The 20243-nt window shown below is 47.0% G+C and overlaps 1 protein-coding gene across 1 annotated transcript in view; it reads right to left on the bottom strand.

Annotated features, from left to right (window-relative positions):
- Positions 1 to 20243, bottom strand: part of LOC137615375 (uncharacterized) — a 43818-nt gene that overhangs the window by 4550 nt on the left and 19025 nt on the right. The gene's annotated exons all lie outside the window — the stretch shown is intronic.

The following is a 20243-nucleotide window of genomic DNA, read 5'->3' as shown; positions in this document are numbered from 1 at the left end:
AGGTTTGTATCGTTAGGAAAAATACAAATTACTGTACAGTGATCCCTCGTTTATCGCGGTAGATAGGTTCCAGACCCGACCGCGATAGGCAAAAATCCGCGAAGTAGTGACACCATATTTACGTATTTATTTAACATGTTTATTCAGACTTTTAAAACCTTCCCTTGTACATAGTACTGTTAACAAACTACCCTTTAATGTACAGAACACTTAATGCATGTACTACAGTACCCTAAACTAAGACAGGCACAAATATTAAAGGCCATTTTATATCATGCGTTTCCTAAACACGCCAAAAAGCACGATAAAAAATGGCAACCAATGTTTTGTTTACGTTTATCTCTGATCATAATGAAGAAACAAACGCATTTAGTGTACACATCTGTGTATAGGTTAGTTTTTGCATCGATTATATTGATTATACAGTATGTTGATTTTGTTATTACCAATGTTTTACTTAATTTTTCTTAGAACTTCCAAATGAAATGTTTTTCTTTATGACGCCGCCTGAAACGTCGGCGTCATAAAGTACACTCCATCTTTGATCGTAATAAACAAACGAAGGCATTTAACGCGCATGATGAAAGTGATAAATAATGATATTACAGTAAAAGCTTTTAGAAAATATGTTATTACAAATATTATTTACCGTATCTATATAAAATCATACATACGTAGCAAAGCAAGAAAACAATTTAAGAGAGAGAGAGAGAGAGAGAGAGAGAGAGAGAGAGAGAGAGAGAGAGAGAGATTTGTTTTACGTACGTAAATGTATATTTCAAACAAAAAAATAGCCCCATTTCATATAAAATATGTTATTACAAATATTTTATTTTATCATATTACAGTAGTCTGTATAATACTGTAAAGTTCAGTACAGTATGTTGTTGTTAGTCGTGGCGATGAAATTCTCACGAAACAAAAACACGGCATTCGATTACAACAGCTGATTCATCTCTCTCTCTCTCTCTCTCTCTCTCTCTCTCTCTCTCTCTCTCTCTCTCTCTCTCTCTCTCTCTCTCTCTCTCTCTCTTCGTGTTATACAATACTTACATATAGATGAAGAAACTAACTAAAATTAGTTTTCTTGGTGTCAATTAAATACGAAACGAAAAAATTATGCCGAGTTTACATCCATTTCAATCGTTGCTAAAAATACGGCATCCGATTTCATCAGCAAACCTCTATTTTTTGGGAAACATCATTTTATTCTAGAAAATTGCTATTCTTTAAATAGTTAATTGCACATTAAGAAAGTGTGTACTTTTGTTTTTAAATTTCGGGTGTGTTTTAAAATTTGAGTATTGTTGACTTCTTTTTGTTTTACTTTTGGCTGTGATCAGATCAGCTGACGTCTAGCTGCCGCTCTTGAGAGCCTACGAATACACTAACAAAGTATCGTTTATACCATTTCTTAACTTATTCAAACCGTATATACAGTTGATATTACATAAGCACCAATGTGTTATAACCTATCAAATTTTTTTGTTTATTACATTTAAAACAACACACACACACACACACACACACACACACACTCACACTCACTCTCACTCTCGCTCTCACTCTCACTCTCTGTGTGGGCTACTTTTCACTACCTCCCATTTCTTACCTCTCTCTATCTCTCTAACAAATGATATCTTTGTTGCTCCTCAAAGTTTCATTTATATTGAAAATCAATCATGATTCAATTTTCCTTACTTTCTCCAATCTCGCACCATCGGTTACATCGCGGTATTTTCGAAATTTCCGGAAAATCCGCGATATATGTATATACATGCGTTATGAAAAAAATCTGCGATAGTCCAACCGCGAAGTAGCGAGGGATCACTGTACTTCTAAATTTGTTATTTGTTCCGACACTCAATAAAAACCATGATTCATACCTGCAGACAGAGAAGGCCAGCTTGTAGCATACCAAAGGTGCTGAAGAGAGAAGAAGCCAGTCACTATTATTCATCCCAGACTAATCCCAGGTAACAGCTGCCCTCAACTGATTGCTACTTTTCCAACAAGGGAGCTTGAAGTGTTTAGATCACATGTTGTGCAACCACCACAGGACCAATGAAGAAAGTATCCAGGTTCTTGCAGGTAGTGGGGTGTGAAGGTTGTCTGACATTTCCAAACACCCACTTGAAGTACCTGTGCCACAGAGTAGTTCTTTTTAAATGCTAGGGACATGATGACACCCCTAACATTATGAGTTATGGGACTAAGACCTCACGGGAGAGAGCCAGGATTCAAAGAACAATCTATTACCTGTTGAATCCAAAAAGAGATCGTATTTCTTGGGACTCTCCTTCTGATCCTGCCCGTGCTAACAACCCTTTGTTAACATGTGGGCAAGCTCCAGTGGTTTGTTTGAGGTAACTCCTCAGCCCCCTCAGAGGACACAGTGAAAGCTGATCTTGGTCAACAGTTACTGAATAAAGTACTCTCAGTCCGGAAGGGCCCGAATCTAGGATCAGTTACAGCCAGAATTTGAGTCTTAGTACTCAGGGACAAAGCAGTGTTACCAGACCTCATCCCCTTGAATGCGCGACATCGTTAGAAAGACCATGCAACTTGCTGACACTCTTTGCAGAGGCAAGATGAAGAAGGAAGTCCCTCTTGAGTGTCAAGTCACGGTCTGATGACCGACACAGCCTTTCATAAGGCACTCGTTTCAAAGATCGTAGCATACAAACTACGTTCCAAGGAGGAAGTCTATCATTATCATTATTATTAAAGGGGGGAGATTGACCAACTCAATGAGTCAAACTCGACTCTTACAGAGCTGGCCCGATTAACATTGGAAAGAAAATTATATTTCTATATTAATGTTGAATAAATGAATAAAATATTTTCATAATAAAATAAATTTTTGAACATACTTACCCGGTAATTATATATACGTATAGCTTACGTCCCTGACTTCACAGCAAAAATGTCAAAACACGCAGCAATCACCGCCGAATGGGTAACCAGGTATATCACCAGTGCGCCCTCTACCCAGGTACCTGGAACCATTCCAGTCATTCCTCAAATATTCCATGCCCTTAGGTCTCTAGAGGGGAGGAGGGGGAGAATTAAATTATATATAACTACCGGGTAAGTATGTTCAAAAATTTATTTCATTATGAAAATATAATTTCTAAACATCTGACTTACCTGGTAGTTATATATATATATAGCTGATTGACACCTTCGGTGAAGGGTCAGAGACAGCCAACATTGTTGGAATTTACTTAAGAGAGTTAATAAACAAGCTTAAGGGTTCGTACCTGATAAGGAAGCCGACTTCAATGAATTCCTGCCTTATTATGTCCGCTTTCCTTACGAGATCCAGCGATCCACCCAGGGGGCTGAACACCTCTAGGAGCTGTCAAACCGGTGTAAATACCTCTATGTGACAGGACCTCCTCCAATACCCTTGTTCCAGGCACTCTCAAGGAACAAACTGACCACCTGACTAAAATCAACGATTGTGGAAGACTGTCGTCCAATGTCCACAAACAACCATAAAAATACAAAAGTTCCAAGAAAAGAAAAGGGTATTAGGTTACGGGAATGTAGTGGTAGATCCTTCCCCCACTACTGCACTCGCTGCTACGAATGGTCCCAGAGTGTAGCAGTCCTCATAAAGAGTCTGGACACGTTTCAAATAATGAGAGGCGAACACAGATTTACTCCTCCAAAAGGTTGTGTCCATAATGCTTTGTAAAGATCTGTTCTGCTTGAAGGCTACAGAAGTTGCTACAGCTCTAACTTCATGTGTCTTGACTTTCAAAAGCTTGAGGTCTGCCTCACTACAATGTGAATGAGCCTCTCTTATTAAGAGCCTGAAGAAGAAGGATAGTGCATTCTTCGACATCTGTAACGAGGGCTTCTTGACCGAGCACCAAAGAGCTTCTGACTTGCCTCGTAACTCTTTCGTTCTTTCCAGGTAGAACTTCAGGGCTCTTACTGGGCAAAGGAGCTTCTCCAATTCCTCACCAACCACATCCGAAAGGTTCGGAATCTCAAAAGCCTTGGGCCAGGGTTGAGAAGGGCGTTCGTTCTTGGCAAGAAAGCCTAGCTGCAAGGAGCAGATAGCTTTATCTCTAAAGCCTATGTTCTTACTAAAGGCATGAATCTCACTGACCCTTTTTGCTGTCGCCAGACTGACCAAAAATAGAGTCTTCATAGTGAGGTCCTTAAATGAAGCTGAGTGCAAGGGCTCAAACCTGTCACTCATTAGGAACTTCAGGACTACATTATATCCAGATTCCAAGCTGGTGATTCCTGGTGCCGTTCCTTAGATGTTTCAAAGGATTTGAGAAGATCCTGCAGGTCTTTATTATTGGAAAGGTCCAAGTTCCTATGCCTAAAGATGGCCGCTAACATGCTCCTATATCCCTTGATGGTAGAAGATGAAAACCTACGTTTCCTTCTAAGGTATAACAGGAAGTCAGCAATCTGGACGAGGAAACAGAGTTGACTCTGCACCATTCTCTAAAAACCTCCCACTTGGATTGGTAAACCTTGATGGTAGAAGTCCTCCTTGCTCTTGCAATAGCCCTAGCTGCCTCCGAAAAACCTCTGGCTCTTGTGAGTTTTTCGATAGTCTGAAGGCAGTTAGATGTAGAGCTTGGAGGTTTTGATGGTACCTTTCCAAGTGGGGTTGTTTGAGTAGATCTACTCTTAATAGAAGGCTTCTCAGGGTGTTCACCATCCATTCTAGTACCTCTGTGAACCACTCTCTTGAGAGCCAAAAGGGAGCCACTAGAGTCAATCTGGTTCCCTCGTGTGACACAAATTTTTGCATCACTTTGTGCAGAATCTTGAACGGAGGGAATGTGTACACGTCCAGGTAGGACCAGTCTAAAAGGAAAGCGTCTATGTGGACTGCTTCGAGATCTGGCACTGGGGAGCAGTATGTCTCTAACCTCTTCGTCTTCAAGGTTGCGAACAGGTCTATACAAGGACAACCCCAAATCCACCTCAGGTTCTTGCAGACCTCTTGATGTCCATTCTGTGGACAAAACTTGACCTCTCCTGCTGAGACTGTCTGCCATCACGTTCTTTTCCCCCTGAATAAACCTTGTTACAAGGGTTACATTCTTCTTTTTTGCCCAGTAGAGAAGAACCCTCGCAGTCACGTAAAGGGACCTCGAGTGGGTTCCGCCTTGTTTGGCTATGTAGGCCAACGCTGTAGTGTTGTCGGCGTTGACCTGCACCACTTTGTTCAATACTGACCCTTCAAAGTCTTTGAGGGCCAACAGGACTGCCAACAGCTCCTTCTGGTTGATGTGGAGGCTCTCCTGATCTTTTGTCCACAGACCCGAGATCTCTAACTTGCCCCGTGTTGCTCCTCACCCCGAGTTCGAGGCGTCGGAACACAAGGTCTGGGTTCCTCTGTTCCAGGGAGAGACCTTCTTGAAGTTTGCCCGGATCGTTCCACCACTGAAGGCAACTTTTTACGGATTCCGTAATGGGGATGCATTTTGTCTCTAGATCCTTTTCCTTGTCCCAATGACGATTGAGGTGGAACTGAAGAGGGCGAAGATTCAGCCTTCCCAAGGAGACAAACTACTCCAACGAGGAGAGGGTTCCCAGCAGACTAATCCACTCTCTCACAGAAAACTTCCATTTCTTTAGAAAAGAATGAAGTTTCAAGAGGGCTTGCTCCGTCCTTGAGGCTGACGGAAAAGCCCGAAAAACTTGACTCTGAATCTCCATCCCCAAATAAAGGATCTTTTGGGATGGTGTCATTTGAGACCTGTCTCTGTTTATAAGAAGACCCAGTTCTTCTGATAACCTCAATGTCATCTGTAGATCCTCCAGGCAGCGATTGTAGGAATGAGCTCTGAGTAGCCAGTCGTCCAGATACAGGGAGGCTCTGATACCTCTTGAATGCAGTATGCTTGCTACATTTAACATCAGCTTCGTAAATATTTGAGGGGCGGTGCTGAGGCCGAAACAAAGGGCCCGAAACTGGAAAACTTCCTCCTTGTAAACGAACCTCAGGTAATGCTTGAAGCTCGGATGAATGGGGATGTGGAAGTAAACATCCTGGAGGTCTAAAGAGACCATCCAGTCGTCTTTTCTTACTGCTGCTAGGACTGACTTCGATATCTCCATGGAGAACTTTTTCTTCTGAACGAAGGCGTTGAGAGCACTTATGTCCAGGACTGGTCTCCATCCCCTGGAGTTCTTGGGAACCAGGAATAAGCGGTTGTAAAAACCTGGTGACCGCAAATCTCGCACCCTCTCTTTTGCTTCCTTCTCCAACAAGAGAGACATTTGAAGTTGCATAACCTACCTCTTTGACTCCTCTCTGTATCTGGCAGAGATCTATCGGAGCTACTACTAAAGGAGGTTTCCCTATGAAAGGGATTTTGTATCCTTCCTTTAGTAATTGTATGGACCAAAGGTCTGCTCCTCTCTTCTCCCAAGCTCGCCAGAAGTTGTTTAGTCTGGCTCCTACTGCTGTCTGAAGGTGAATGCAGTCAGACTCTGTTTAGCCCTGGTCTGGATCCTCTTCTCCTTGCTCTCCTTCCCTTGGGTCTGGAACTATCCCTACTGAAAGTTTTCCCTCGAAAGGGCTGCGAAAACTGAGGGAATGGAGCTTCTTCCTTCGGCTTGCAGCTAGTGAAGGAAGTAGGTAAAACCTTCCTTGCTGTCTTTGACACCAAATCCTGTGGGGCCTTTTGGGTTAAAGCGGAAGAAACCTCTCTGACCAACTCTTGAGAAAAAAGAGAGGAAGAAAGAGGTGCATACAGCAATTCTGACTTCTGAAAGGGTGTAACCCCAATGGACAGAAAAGAACACATTTGGGCTCTTTTCTTAAGAACCCCCACCGAGAAAAGGGCTGCCAACTCATTGGATCCGTCCCTTAAGGCTTTAAACATGCACGACATAATGTGGATGAGACTATCAGTGTCCACATCCTTCAAGGCAGAAACCTTTTTCCCTAAGGCTCCCAGAGTCCAGTCAAGGAAATTGAATACCTTGAAAGCTCTGAAGACGCCTTTGAGAAGATGATCAAGTTCTGACGTTGACCAGAGAATTTTGGTCCTTCTCATGGCCGTCTGACGAGGAGCGTCTACCAGACTCGAAAAGTCTCCTTGGGCAGAGGCAGGAACTCCCAAGCCGAGAACTTCTCCCGTCTCGTACCAAACACTAGATCTGGAGGCCAATCTGGCCGGGGTAAAGAGAAAACCGTCTTTCCCTGGTCCTCCTTGGATTGCATCCAGTCTCCCATCATCCTCAAAGCTCTCTTTGATGATCGAGACAGTACCATCTTTGTAAACGGAGACAACTTTGATGCCTTCCCTAGTGTAAATTCTGAGGGAGGTGAACAAGGAGCAGCAGGCACAAGATAATCCGGAAACTCTTCAGTAAAAACTCTCATGAGTTTCTTTAGGTCAACCGAAGGATGAAGGGTCTTCTTCTCCTTCCGAGAATTCCTCTAAAAGATCAGTAGGGGAAAGGTGATCGTCGAACCATTCCTCCGACAAGGCTCTAACCGAGGTAGAGACGTCTTGTTTTCTAGGAGTCAACTCCTTAAGGTACTGACTTCTGGCGTCAATGGGTCCAAGACCATCACGCCTGGCGTCACGTTGTCAAAACGCTTGACACTCAGAACTAAGACGCTCGCGATCATTACGATTGGAACTAAGGCATCCGCAATCTCGACGCTTGGCTCGACTGGCGTTATCACGACGTCCGAGGCTCTTACACTCGGCGTCACGTCTAACTGCTTGACGCCCGGCGTCACGTCTAACTGCTTAACGCCCGGCGTCACGTCTAACTGCTTGACGCCTGGCGTCATGCGGATCACTCTTTCGAGGCTTAGCAGGAGGATCATTACGCCGCTCGGCGTCGCGTCTAACTGCTTGACGCTCGGCGTCATGCGGACCAGTCTCTCGACGCTTAGTAAGAGGTACCTCATTAAGCCGCTCGGCATCAAGTTTAACTGTTTGACGCTCGGCGTCATGACTACCAGGCTCTCGACGCTTGGAAAGCTGCCCGTCGTCAAGGTCCTCTCGACTTTTAGCCTTCTGACGCTTGGTGTCAAGGTGTGAAGCTTCTTGATTGACGCTCTGGGTCTTGACGAGCCACTCTCTTGTTGTCCGCAAGCTGATAGACTTGCATGAGAGAAGAGAGTTTCTGCAGCATATCTTGCAGCATACTAAAATTAGGGTCAACTTGTTGTGGCAAAACAGGAGACGTTGCTTCTACCACAAGCTCGCTTTCTACGTCGCTCAAGGTACGCGTAGTGTCCAGAGGACGAAAACCAATCTGAAGGAGGAGGAGGAGCATGTACCGAGGTCATGCCAGTCTCAGGAAAACTGTCCTGCAACCGGTTGGGCTGGACACTTGACAGCTTGCGACATCCTTCTATCTCCTACCGACGAAACAGGGCGCCGGTGCGGCGGCAGGGAAGATCTGAGGAATGACTGGAATGGTTCCAGGTACCTGGGTAGAGGGCGCACTGGTGTTACACCTGGCTACCCAATCAGGGATTGCCGCGAGTTTTGAAATTTCTGCCGTGACGTCAGGGACATAAGCTATAAGTATAACTACCGGGTAAGTCAGATGTTTAAAAATATATATTATTTCAAATGTAATAGATGAAAAGAAGATAAATTATGAGGTAAACATCTGTGATAAATAGAAATCTAAATCTTGTCTACAAAACCTATGTTTCTTCAAAAGTTAAAATCCTAAAAGCAGAGAATTTCTCAGAGTCTGATAAAAGATCAATAAAACTTTTACCAAAACATAAGTCTCTTTTTCTTTTAAAATCTTTACAATTGATAAAAATATGACAAATTCGGAGATAATTTGTATTTTTCCTAATCATACAAACCTTAGCTATTTATATGGGGTATTACTTTCGGCGAAGCTGAATGACGAGCCATTAGATTTTTAACGAGGGGGTAGGGGAGGGGTAGCTAGCTACCCCTCCCCCCCTCACACACCGGTGAACTGATTCACTTCGCATAGAGGTAGGACTTCACGGGGGACAGGGCTGGCGGGCAAGTATGTGTGAATAGCTAAGGTTTGTATGGTTAGGAAAAATACAAATTATCTCCGAACTTGTCATTTGTTCCGTAACCGAAATACAAACCACGCTATTTACATGGGGGGACTTAACCCTTAGGTAGGGTGGTAAGTCCCAACCTTACTGGCTTTGGCTTTGCCCGGGGACTCAGAATACGAGTGTGTAGCACTCGAGATAAGGAGTCCCTGCACCGCCCTTCTTGTCTTTGACAGGAAAGGGCTGCTGCTTGGACACCTTCGTCTTTGCTGGCGCTGCCGGTTTCGTCGTCTTGGACTGGCGAGGTTGTTGAGGTGCTAGAGGTTTGTAGGGCTTAGATGTAAGAGCCCTTTGGAGGAGAGAATCGTGGTTCGATTTCCTCCACCTCTCAGCTGCCTGTTCCACATCCCTGGGCTCAAACAGGCTCTTTCCTAGAATGGAAGTGTGTCTGAGCTTGCAGACATCCACGGCTGGGACCTTCGAGTGGAACCTCTCGGTCACCGCATCACGTCGTTTCAAGATCGAGTTTGCCCACAATTTCGAAACTTGGTGGGCCAGAAACTCGTTGGTACGTGTGCCCGAGAGGAGGAAGGTCTCCAGGGCCTTCCTGGTGCTCTCCTTTGACAGATCCTCGGATCGCAGCAGGATGCCCAGAGACCCTAGCCAGACATCCAGCCACGAAGTGGCCTGCATGGCACACTTTGCGACCTTCTCCTGACTCAGGATCTCTGTTGCCGAGAATGTAACCTGCCGGCTAGAGAGTCTCTCAAGAGAGACTCCCCTGGTAAGCTCTTCCACGGAGTGGTGGAGCGGGAGAGCTAAACAAGGCTCCTCCATGATCTCAAAGTACCTCCTCTGTTGCACACGAGGAGGTGGGAGGAGCTTGTTACCAGCAGAGGAACGGCTGGAGGAGGCGAGCTCGGAAAGCTGGCCCTCAACCTTATCTCTGGCACTCTTCACCTCTTGGGACCAAGGCAGAGCCGCACTGGCCTTAGAGGGTTTCTGAGTGCCGTAGACTTGGTCCAGGACCGTATCCTTGCATTCACAAGGGGCGGTCTCCGGGTCCTTGAACTTGTTGAGATGCCTCATCAGAGTCAGGACTTGCCAGAAGGCGTGCTCTGAATCATGCTGCTCTCCTCCTGGTGAACTGGCAGCAGTCTCCTGTCCCCAACTGCCGTACTTGGGGGGACACGTGGACGTTCTCCTGGGGTCTCGCTGGCTCTGGTCGAATCCTGGAAGAAGACTTCGGGACGGTCTTCAAGTCCTTCGGTTCCCTTCTAGGAGAGATGCAGGACTCCAGTAAAGAAGTCTGAGGGCTCTTCTCCGCCCCAACACGCGACGATTCTCCTACTCGTGGTGGGGTCTCTCCCATTGGTGCGGTGGGAGAAGGTCTCACCTCGATAGATTCTCCTGAGGACGGAAAAGCTTCGTCCACTGGAGAAGGAGAGAACGTCTGAGGGGGGGAAGGAGCCTTCCTTACGGACTTCTTAGGAGCCAGCTTGACCCTAGGAGAAGTCACCACGAACTCTACTCCTCTCTTCCTCTTCAGTGGGGTCGAAGCTGTCGTTGCTCTGAGACCCAAATCAGCGAAGGCAGGCTTAACAGCCTGGACGACAGCTCTGATAAGGGACCCAAACCAAGGTTGCCGACTGACAGATGCAGTGTCAGAGACTCCCACCGGAGGGAAGGGGATCGGGCGATCCTTCGGAGTAGAAACCATAGGGCCTGCCTGAAAGGAAGAAGAAGAAGATTGGTGCCTAGACCTTTCTGAAGACTTCCCCTCCTCCTGCGAGCGCGCTGTTCTGCGCTTGCGGGGGGGGGGGGGTCGTGAAGATGATGACCTGGTTGTACGCGCTCCTGAAGACTCTCTAGGCTGCTCGCGTTGCGAAACCCGGTGGGAATCGCGCTTGGGGACGCGCTGGTGCTCGTGTGATGGAAAAATCGCACGTCCGCCGGAGATGAAAGCGCGGGGGCGAGGGGGCGCGCGGGCGTAAGGGCGAGCGTTGGCGGCCGGGAGAATGACGACGCGCAGGCGAGCGATGGCGCGTTGGCGAGCAATGGTGCGCAGGCGAGCGATGGTGCGTAGGGCGAGAAGGTGAGCGACCGCGCACAGGTGAGATTGCGCGTGGGCGCGTAGGTGACCTTCAGCGAGCAGGATCGTGGGCGCGCCCTGGAGAGTGCTTGCGCGCAGGTGATGGATCGCGTGGGCGCGCAGGAGATCGCTGGCATGCAGGTGCGCGGTCTGGAGAAGACAGCTGGGGCTCAGGGCCAGTAGGTGTAGAAGCGAGTACCGGAGGCTGCTCGTGGGCGCATGCAATAAACTTCTCGTGAGCGCGTAGTGTCTCGTCCAACTCTGGAAGTGCGCAAAGGTGAGTGCGCACGATGGCGCGCAGGCGAGGGCTGACGCGTGGGTGAGTTCCGAGGGCACGCAGAAGAAAGAAAAGTCTTCTTGCCTGCGCCCAGATCCGGAGATCGTGGGCACGCGGGCGAACGATGGCGCGCGGGCGGACGATGGCGCGCGGGCGGATGATGGCGCACAGGTGCGCGCTGACGTGCAGGAGAAGAGCTGGAGATCGTGGGCGCGCATGGCGCGTGTCAGGAACAGGGCGCGCAGATGTGCGCTGGCAAGTAGGAGATCGCTGGTGCACGGGAGATCGCTGGCGCGCAGGTGAGCGCTGGCGAGCAGGAGATCGGTGACGAGCAGAAGAGCGCTGACAAGTTGACTCTGCTTCTGCTCCAGGAGATTGAAGGCGCATTAATTCTGGTGCAGGATGGTCCTCAGCAACAGCAGGAGAGCGCTTGCGCGCTACTGCGCGCGAGTGCGCAGGAGAACGTGGGCGCACAGGTGAAACCTGGCACTTAAGGGATTTGCTCACATTGTGAGACAAGCCCTTTTGCCCCCAAGGGACCGGTGCCCGTTGGAAAACGGGGTGCGTGGGCGCCCACTGCGCGTCGGCTTCCAGGAACGGTGAAGGAAGTCCCATAGGTCTGGCAGGCATGGGAGATCGCGAACGATCTGCAGAGAGGTCCAGTGATGCAGCTGCAACGGTCGACTCACCTCGAGGAAGAACCTCTGCGGGGGACGTCGAGGGTGAAGAACCGAAGAGGCGCCTCCTAACTCCCTTGTAGGGAAAAGGAAGACCTCTACGGCGAAGAGGAGTGCGAGCCTTGCGGCGAAGACGACCTCCAGGAGCAGGAACACCATCGTCGGTCCTCCGAAGAGGAGTCTCTGTTAATGAACTCCCCTAGGGGGAGAATCAACCGCAGGAGAGACCGTTGGGCTCAGCTCCTCCCTCGAAGGATGTTCGGAGTGGGGAACTGAGCCTTCAGCAACATCAGCAACCAAGGCAGGGGTTTGACCCGACCCGTCGGAAGCCTCTGCCACAACAACATCGACAACAGACCTCCGCTATCGCTGGCGACTGCTTGACAGCTGCGCCCAACTGGATCAAGTCAAACAGGGCTTCCCTGGAGGGCGAACCCTTAAGCCCCAAGGAAGCCCAAAGCAGTAATAAATCATTATTATACACAGTGTTATTAAAATCCTCGCCCGGAGGAGGAGGAGGAGGAGGAGCTGCCTCGCTATGGGAGGCAACTCCCTCTCCCGAACCCCGAGGTTGGTCAACTAAAGAATGGCCTACACTACCACTCGCCGGCCTCTAACGAGAGACCGATCGAGTGGGAGCTTCGGAGGAGGTTCGGGCAACGGAAGAAGAGTCCTTGGAACCTTCCTTCTACAAGAAACCTTTGAAGGAGAAAAATCCCGCCTAGACTTCTTCTTCCGTCGCCGGGAAAACCTCTCCCACTGGGAGGTAGACCACTCCCTGCACACTTTGTCTCTATCATGCCGTTGACCTCTGCAGTACAGACACAAGGTGTTAGGATCCGTCTCGACCGCCGACATAAAAGTCCCACAAGGGCGGTCGGGTAAGCCAGGGCACTTCCGCATGATTTTGGTAAAGGCCAACTTCCGAACACACAACTGTAAGAAAAAACAAAAAAAAAGATTAAGGCTGTCAATATGCGAGGGTGAGGTAAACACGTCTGACCATCACCCGAGCCAAAAGCGAAGTGAATCAGTTCACAGGTGTGTGGGGGGGGAAGGGTAGCTAGCTACCCCTCCCCTACCCCCTCGCCCTAATGGCTCGTCATTCAGCTACGCCGAAAGTAATACCCCATGTAAATAGCGTGGTTTGTATTTCGGTTACGGAACAAAACAAATTTAGAAATAATTTGTATTTTTCCTAACATACGAACCTTCCGCTATTTATAGGGTAATACTTTCGGCAATGCTGAAAACTAGCCAAGACAATTTTAGTGAGGGATAACTAACCCCATCTGCTAGTTAGAGGAAGGGGGTGGGGTACACCGGCTACCCCGTTCACTCACACCTGTCGGTTGAGTAACCACTTTTGCTTTCTGACAGGACTTCTAGGGAGACGGTGGAGGGCCAATTTGTATACTGTAAATAGCTCCAGGTTTGTATGTTAGGAAAAATACAAATTATTTTCAAATTTGTTACTATTTTTGTTCCGACACAGATACAAACCTTCCGCTATTTATAGGGTGACTTACTCTTAGGAGGGAGGAAGTCCTACCAAGGTGAAAGGAAGAAGGGAGCCAGACATTCTTTTAAATCACTCCAGACTAACCCGGGTAACCTCAGCTCTCAACCCGCTGCTACTTGTCCACAAAGGAGCTTGAGGCATTAGGTCACTTGTTGTGAAGCCACCAAAGGACCAATGGAAAAGGTTTCCATGCTCCTGTGGGTTACGTCTTTCAGGTAGTGGGCTGTGATGGTCAATCTGGCGTTTCCACACGGCCGCTTACATTACCTGTGCCACAGAAAAATTCTTCTTGAACACCAGAGACGTTGCAATGCTTCTGACATCATGAACTCTGGGTCGGTTTATCAGAGGAGGGTCTGGATTGCTTCCCTATCAACTATCAAATGCTTTCTTCAGATCTATAAACGCAACATACACCTCCTTACCTTTTGCTAAATATTTCTCGCATATCTGCCTAACTGTAAAAATCTGATTCATACAACCCTTACCTCTTCTAAAACCACCCTGTACTTCCAAGATTGCATTCTCTGTTTTATCCTTAATCCTATTAATCATTACTCTACCATACACTTTTCCAACTACACTCAACAAACTAATACCTCTTGAATTACAACACTCATGCACATCTCCCTTACCCTTATATAGTGGTACAATACATGCACAAACCACAAATATATATAAACATTAATAATGTTTAAATATATTAAGTATAAGAAAAGGTAAGATAAAAGACAAAACAATAATGGCCGTCAAGTGAGGATAGGAGCAGAGACTTCCGATTGCTATCCGAGACAAAAGTAAAGTGAGCTTTTCACCGGTGTGTGTGAGGGGGAGGGGTAGCAGGCTACCCCTCCCTAACCCCCGCTAACTAGCGGAGGGGTATAAACCCTCGTTAAAATTCTTATGGCTCGTCATTCAGCTACGCCGAAGTAATTACCCCATGTAAATAGCGTGGTTTGTATTTCAGTTACGGAACAAACAACCGTTAGAGTTAAGCGAACGTAACTTCTATCAATCGGCCTTCTTGGGCTTCACGATGATATCTACTTAACTTCTCATAAGTTAAAGCAAAGAAAAAAAGAGAAGGGTTTGATGATTCTCTTCTCAGGAGTCTTGTAGAATGATGACGATACTCTTAGGGCAGGACACAACAGCCATATGATACATATCATCCTTAGCTCCTTCAGCAATCAGTAGACACTGAAGGGAAGAAGGGTAGCACCCCTCCCCTTCACACTGGGCGATAGTCTGCAAACGGAGCACCTGTGACGTCCAAAGAAAACCTACTTTTGGCTCACATTGTCGGCCACAAACACAAGGGTTAAGATAGCAATATGTAGGAAATAAAGCGCCCCATACTGTTTAAGTGCTAAAACAACAAATGTAATAATTTCATTTGCCTACTACTTTAAAATGAATACTATATTTGTACCATATGTAACAATAATTAAAACATATTTTGTATCTTTTGTAATCTTCGATATTTCTAATTTATGTAATAATTGATAGATATTTTGTATTCTTTACTATTTTTGCATTGTGGGATGCTGTTATGAACGTTGCCACCCTTCCCTCCCGGTTCCAGCTCAGTCCACCTCGTGCACTCAGCTAGTTAACTTCTTTCTTGTCAAGTTTAAAGAAGGGTTCAACATTTTGGAAGCATAGATTGTTGTTTACATTTGTGTTTTGCACATTTTTAAGTCGGTAATCCGTAGAATTGATTCGTATCTTGATTGCCAGTGTACGAGGGTTCTCTAAAGAAATTGTTTATTTGAAGCTATAATACTGGTCAGATATGCAAAATAAACACAAGATAACCAGTTGAAAAAATACAGAATATGGTTCATTCAAGTGGATGAAAAATGATATTTTAATTATAAAATAAATTTTTGAATATACTTACCCGGTGAATATATAATAGCTGCAACTCTGTTGCTCGACAGACACATACAGTAAAAACTCGCCAGCGATCGCTATACAGGTTGCGGGTGTGCCCACCAGCGCCAACTGTCGGCCAGATACCACTCTCGATGTAAACAAAGACTCAATTTCTTCTCATCCCACTGCGTCTCTATTGGGGAGGAAGGGAGGGTCGTTTAATTTATATATTCACCGGGTAAGTATATTCAAAAATTTATTTTATAATTAAAATATCATTTTTAAATATTTAACTTAGCCGGTGAATATATAATAGCTGATTCACACCCAAGGAGGTGGGTAGAGACCAGAGTTAAATATGTTTACATCGTATAAGCTAAGAGTTTTTTATTTCATTTTGGCAGTTATCAATATAACAAAACCAAAATAAATAGGTACCTGGTAAGGAAGTCGACTTAAACGATTACTCTGCCTTGTAAGTACGTCTTCCTTACGGAGCCCAGCGATCCTCTTAGGATGCTGACAGACCCCCAGGAGCTGAAGTATCAAGGGCTGCAACCCATACAACAGGACCTCATCAAACCCCTAATCTGGGCGCTCTCAAGAAATGACTTTGACCACCCGCCAAATCAACCAGGATACGAAAGGCTTCTTAGCCTTCCGGACAACCCATAAAAACATTAAAACATTTCAAGAGACAGATTAAAAGGATATGGAATTAGGGAATTGTAGTGGTTGAGCCCTCACCCACTACTGCACTCGCTGCTACGAATGGTCCCAGTGTGTAGCAGTTCTCGTAAAGAGACTGGACATCTTTCAAGTAAAATGACGCGAACACTGACTTGCTTCTCCAATAGGTTGCGTCCATGATACTTTGCAGAGATCTATTTTGCTTAAAGGCCACGGAAGTTGCTACAGCTCTAACCTCGTGCGTCTTAACCTTAAGCAAAGATCGGTCTTCCTCACTCAAGTGTGAATGAGCTTCTCGTATTAACAATCTGATAAAATATGACAAAGCATTCTTTGACATAGGCAAGGATGGTTTCTTAACCGAATACCATAACGCTTCAGATTGGCCTCGTAAAGGTTTAGTACGAGCTAAATAGAACTTAAGAGCTCTAACAGGGCATAAGACTCTTTCTAGTTCATTGCCTACGATCTCCGATAAGCTAGGAATATCGAAAGATTTAGGCCAAGGACGAGAAGGTAGCTCATTTTTGGCTAGGAAACCAAGTTGCAGAGAACAAGTAGCTTTTTCTGACGAAAACCCGATGTTCTTGCTGAAGGCATGAAGCTCACTGACTCTTTTAGCCGAGGCTAAGCATACCAGGAAAAAAGTCTTAAGAGTGAGATCTTTCAGGGAGGCTGACTGTAAAGGCTCAAACCTGTCTGACATGAGGAATCTTAGGACCACGTCTAAATTCCACCCAGGAGTAGCCAAACGACGCTCCTTAGAGATCTCGAAAGACTTAAGGAGGTCTTGCAGATCTTTATTGTTGGAAAGATCTAAGCCTCTATGCCGGAAGACCGAGGCCAACATGCTTCTGTAGCCCTTGAAAGTAGGAGCTGAAAGGGATCGTACTTTTCTCAGGTATAAGAGAAAATCAGCTATTTGGGCTACAGAGGTACTGGTCGAGGATACGGAAACTGACTTGCACCAGTCTCGGAAGACTTCCCACTTCGATTGGTAGACTCTAATGGTAGACGCTCTCCTTGCTCTAGCAATTGCACTGACTGCCTCCTTCGAAAAGCCTCTAGCTCTCGAGAGTCTTTCGATAGTCTGAAGGCAGTCAGGCGAAGAGCGTGGAGGCTTTGGTGTACCTTCTTTACGTGTGGTTGACGTAGAAGGTCTACTCTTAGAGGAAGACTTCTGGGAACGTCTACTAGCCATCGAAGTACCTCGGTGAACCATTCTCTCGCGGGCCAGAGGGGAGCAACTAACGTCAACCTTGTCCCTTCGTGAGAGGCGAATTTCTGCAGTACCTTGTTGACAATCTTGAATGGTGGGAATGCGTAAAGATCTAGATGTGACCAATCTAGGAGGAAGGCATCCATATGTATTGCTGCTGGGTCCGGGACTGGAGAGCAATAGATTGGAAGCCTCTTGGTCAGCGAGGTTGCAAAGAGATCTATGGTGGGTTGACCCCAAGTCGCCCAAAGTCTCTTGCACACATCCTTGTGGAGGGTCCATTCGGTTGGAATTACTTGACCTTTCCGACTGAGACAATCTGCTAGGACGTTCAAGTCGCCTTGGATGAACTTCGTTACTAGGGAGATGCCTCGATCTTTTGACCAGATGAGCAGGTCCCTTGCGATCTCGTACAAAGTCAGTGAGTGGGTACCTCCCTGTTTGGAAATGTACGCCAAGGCCGTGGTGTTGTCCGAGTTTACCTCCACCACCTTGCCTCGAAGGAGATTCTCGAAGCTTATCAAGGCCAGATGAACCGCCAAAAGCTCCTTGCTGTTGATATGCATGCTCCTCTGACTCGAGTTCCACAGACCTGAGCATTCCCGACCGTCCAGCGTCGCGCCCCAGCCCAAGTCCGATGCGTCCGAGAAGAGAACGTGGTTGGGTATCTGAACTGCCAGGGGAAGACCCTCTCGTAGGCTGATATTGTCCTTCCACCAAGTCAGACAAGACTTTATCTTTTCGGAAATCGGGATCAAGACCGCCTCTAGCGTCTTGTCCTTTTTCCAGTGAAAAACCAGATGGAGTTGAAGAGGACGGAGGTGTAGCCTTCCTAGCGAGACAAATTGCTCCAGGGATGAGAGCGTCCCTACCAGACTCATCCACAGCCTGACTGAGCAACGTTCTTTCTTCAGCATCTTCTGGATGGAGAGCAGGGCTTGATCTATTCTGGGGGCCGACGGAAAAGCCCGTAAAACTTGACTGTGAATCTCCATCCCTAAAAACAGAATAGTTTGGGATGGGACCAGCTGTGACTTTTCCAAATTGACTAGGAGTCCCAATTCCTTGGCCAGATCTAGAGTCCAATTGAGATCCTTCAGACAGCGATGACTGGAAGAGGCTCTGAGAAGCCAGTCGTCCAAGTACAGGGAGGCTCTGATCTCCGATAGCTCGAAACTGGTACCCCACATTCCTGTAAACAAACCTCAGAAACGGTTGGGAATCCGGGTGTATAGGAATGTGGAAGTATGCCTCCTGAAGGTCGAGAGAGACCATCCAGTCGCCTTCCATAAATGCTGTCAAGACAGCCTGGTAGACTTCATCGTGAAGTTAGTCTTGACAATGAACACATTGAGCGCACTTGCCTCTTACGTACTCCTGCAGTGAACATGGCTGCCAAATCATGGAGCCATCCCTGAGGGACTTGTCCCTGCAGAGAACGTGGCTGTCAGATCATTGGAGCCATCCCTGAAAGCCTTGTTTATGCATGACATAATTGTACAGCAAAACTTCAAAGGCTCGAAAACAGCTGTGAAGTTGACCTGTAAAATATTGGAGCGTCTCCTGGCCAGGCGCCAGGGAGAGTCTACGAGATTTGAGAAGTCTATCTGGGCAGAGGCAGGAACTCCCAAGCCGAGAACTTCTCTCGTGTCATATCAGACTCTCGCTCTATAAGCCAGTTTAAAAGAAGGGAAAGCAAAGGCTGTATCCCCCAAACTCCTCCTGGTGATAAACCAGTCGCCTAGCAAACGTAAAGCTCTCTAGGAGAGCGAGAGAGCACTAGCTTATAAAACAACGGCTTCGAAGTAGCTAGGCCTAGTGTAAGCTCTGACGTTTAGGCGAACGAGGAGCAGCAGTTACAAAAAGATCCGGACAAAGATCCTTAAAAATCAGCATGATTTATTTAAAGTCCATAGAGGGCTAAGCAGCTTTAGGCTCCTCTCCGTCTGACAGAGTCCTCAAGGGAATATCAGTAGGAGGGGGAACAGCAACTTCCTCATCTAAAGGAACCTTGTCCGATAATAGCTGAGTCTCAAGCAAGGGAGAGACCTACCGTGGTGGCAATGCTTTACAAGCAAGAGTCCACACGCACTGGTGCATTAGTAGCGGACCAGGACGCAACGTCATGTAACTGCTTGACAGTCTGTGAACTGTCAACAACAACAGGTGCGAGAGACCAGGACGCAACGTCATGTAACTGCTTGACAGTCTGTGAACTGTCAACAACAACAGGTGCGTGAGGACGCATAGCGTCCACTCGAGACTGCTTTGCCCGCCTAGACTGAGCAGTCAAAACAACTCTAGAATGCGGAGGTTGACGCACAGCGTCAAAACAAGTCAACTCCGATTGTTAGCGAACGTCCTGAACGTCAACAGGAGCATCAGCAAGTGGCCTAACGTCCAAATGTGGCTGAAAATCCACACGAGACCGCATCGAGTGTGGTTCTAAACAACCTGACCGACGTGACTTAGCTACGCCAACGTCAACAGGACGCACAAAGGAACGTTAGGTTGGCTGAAAGCCAGGATCTCGATGAGATAAACGGCTAGGCTCAACGGACTAATCGGCAGAATAGTCTTCCATAAGGGAGGCAAGCTTATTCTGCATGTCTTGCCGTACAACCCATTTAGGATCAACGGAAAAGGTTGCGGTAAGAGACGAGGGTAACGTCTGTGACCGCAAAACCTTGCCAACAAAAAGACTCTCGGAGTCTGTGTTACGCTTTTGTTAGGCGGCGAGCAGTCTTCCGATGACTGCATAGGGTCAGAGCTGTCCTAATGGCTACAACCAGGACGCTGGACCTGTCCTGAAAGGACTGACTTTCGCTTAAGGGCCTCGAAACCTTGTTTCAGGTTTCTTATGCGAAAAGCCTTCGGATGA

The sequence above is a fragment of the Palaemon carinicauda genome, chromosome 21 (genome assembly GCF_036898095.1).
Source record: "Palaemon carinicauda isolate YSFRI2023 chromosome 21, ASM3689809v2, whole genome shotgun sequence".
NCBI lineage: Eukaryota > Metazoa > Arthropoda > Malacostraca > Decapoda > Palaemonidae > Palaemon > Palaemon carinicauda.
The sequence above is the reverse complement of the archived record's forward strand: the minus strand, read 5'-3'. Positions and strand labels throughout refer to the sequence as shown.